The 2,531-nt window shown below is 39.5% G+C and overlaps 1 pseudogene; it reads left to right on the forward strand.

Annotated features, from left to right (window-relative positions):
* Nucleotides 1-445, forward strand: part of LOC114628055 — an 841-nt pseudogene extending 396 nt beyond the window's left edge.
* The last annotated feature ends 2,086 nt before the right edge of the window (nucleotides 446-2,531 follow it).

Below are 2,531 nucleotides of genomic sequence, written 5' to 3' on the forward strand. Positions count from 1 at the left end.
AAGAAAGAAAGAAAGAAAGAAAGAAAGAAAGAAAGAAAGAAAGAAAGGGCTTTTGGCTATTATGGATCACTCTGAAGTGTGTAGGTTGCTCGAAATCCTCCTGGCTTTGCTTTCGTTGAATTTGAGGATCCACGAGATGCTGCTGATGCTGTCTGAGAGCTGGATGGAAGAATACTGTGTGGCTGCCGTGTAAGAGTGGAACTGTCCAATGGAGAGAAGAGAAGTCAGAATCGTGGCTCACCTCCCTCTTGGGGGTCATCGTCCTCGAGATGATTACCGCAAGAGTCCTCCACCTCAAGATCCCCAAGAAGAAGAAGAAGCTTTTCCCGGAAGCTGGAGCAGGTCACTTTCTAGAGATAGGAGAAGAGAAAGGTCTCTGTCTCGTGAGCCGTCTCCATCTTTCTCTAGGTCTCGTAGCCGATCTAGGTCAAATGAAAAGAAATAGAAGACCAGTTTGCAAAAGTGGTGTACAGGAAATAACTTCATCTAACAGGAGTATGTACAGGAAATTAAAGTTTTGTTTGAGACTTCATAAGCTTGGTGCATTTTTAAGATGTTTTAGCTGTTCAAATTTGTTTTGTCTCTTGGAACAGTGACACACAAAACGATGTAATTCTCTATGGTTCCGAATGGATCATAGGAGGCATGTGATATCAAGAATTGTTACTTTACGCCGGGCGGTGGTGGCGCACGCCTTTAATCCCAGCACTTGGGAGGCAGAGGCAGGCAGATTTCTGAGTTCGAGGCCAGCCTGGTCTACAGAGTAAGTTCCAGGACAGCCAGGACTACACAGAGAAACCCTGTCTCGAAAAACCAAAACAAAACAAAAGAATTGTTACTTTACAATGTCCCCTTAAGCAAGATTGAATTTTCTTTGAATTTTAGTTTTTTATAGACTGAAATAAACCTAGATCCTGCCCAGTTTTAAGTGTGATGTACTAATGATATAGAAGCAACTGGCAGAAATTGAATAAAGCTATAGTCCTCATGGCTGAGACAGTGTGGCACTGTGGGTAGAATGACAAGCAGTCTTTAGAAGCTGCTGTAAATATAAGCCAGCAGATAAAGGTAGGAACCACACTCTGAAGGTTTTCAAAGTGGTTCCTTCCTGGTTGCTATATGCGGATGCAGAGCTGTTGTAATGTCTTTATTTGGAAAAGTAAAACTAAGATACCAGGGTCCTATCAATTTAAGGGTACAGTGTAGAGCTGAACTTTTCAGTTACTGTGCAAGATTTTTTTTCCTGCTGTCATTTGTAATATGTTTTTGAGAATCCTTGGGATTAAAGTTTTGGTTACAAATTGTTGTTTAACTTGAAAGCCTATTTTTCCTTGCACACTCAAATCTGTGAGTGTGGTATCAAGTCCAGGTATAACATTCCTATTGTAAGCCATAAATATATTTTCTTGCAAAGTGCTTTTGAATTCATGAAATACTAGCATAATTATGTAGTCAGTCAAGCAAACCCATTGTTGCCATTGTTCTTATCCCTGGGAAAGCGATTGGTTGCCCAGTTCGATCTTTGTAAGAAACAACCAAGAGGCACTACATTAGGGAAGGAATTTTTCCCCCTTTGCTTGTCACCTTGTTAGCCATTTTCTAGGCGTTGAAGTCAGTTCAGGACCATGGCAGTTAGTGACTAACATTTTAAAGTAATCACCAGTATGGCATATTGTAATTCTTTAAGTTCCCCATAAAAAGTGTCTTTGATCTTCAACATGAAAACATTCAACAGAAATTTTAAAATTAATTTTTTATGACTTGAGGTGTTGCATGGGATTCCAAATTGATCCATCATGATGTAAAATACACAAAATGGTTCATTGTAACGATGCACAGTTGAGGATGGAGGCATGCATACCCTTTCTCCCAGAAATACGGAGGAGTGTTGGTTTCAGGTTTGTGTGTGTGTGTGTATACAATTAAATTAAATCATAATGCAACAGTCTTGTGGTTTACATTTCCTTAAATGTGTTCTTTTGAGATAGGTTTTTGGATTCTACTGTACTTTGTCTTTGCAAGATGCCATTGCACTAAATTCAATCTGTAAGCTTATAAACCGCCCCCCATTATTTGTTATCTTTAAACAATAAATTTCAGTAAGAAAGGAGAAAAAAAAGGCCTTGCTCAGGTGGGTGAGGTGGCTCAGTAGATGGTGCTTGCCGCCAAGAGGTCAATTCCTGGAATCTATATGGTAGAAAAGAACTGACTCCTGTAATTTGTCACACACACACAAGCACTACATGAAATAAATAAATAAATAAATAAATAAATAAATAAATAGTGATTTAAAAAAAAAAAAGGCCAGTCATGGTAGCATAGACCTTTAATCCTAGCACTTGGAAGGCAGAGGCAGGTGGATCTCCATGAGTTCAAAGCGAGCCTGGTCTATTGCAAGCTCCAGGCCAGCCAAGGCTTCACAGTGAGATACTGTCTCAAAAAAAAAAAAAAAAAAAAAAGTAGACAAGATCTTGCTATATAGTTCAGGCTTCCCCCCAAATCACCATCCTACTACCTCAGCCTCCTAAGTA

Source organism: Grammomys surdaster, unplaced genomic scaffold, assembly GCF_004785775.1.
Source record: "Grammomys surdaster isolate TR1022 unplaced genomic scaffold, NIH_TR_1.0 263, whole genome shotgun sequence".
Classification (NCBI taxonomy): Eukaryota; Metazoa; Chordata; class Mammalia; order Rodentia; family Muridae; genus Grammomys; species Grammomys surdaster.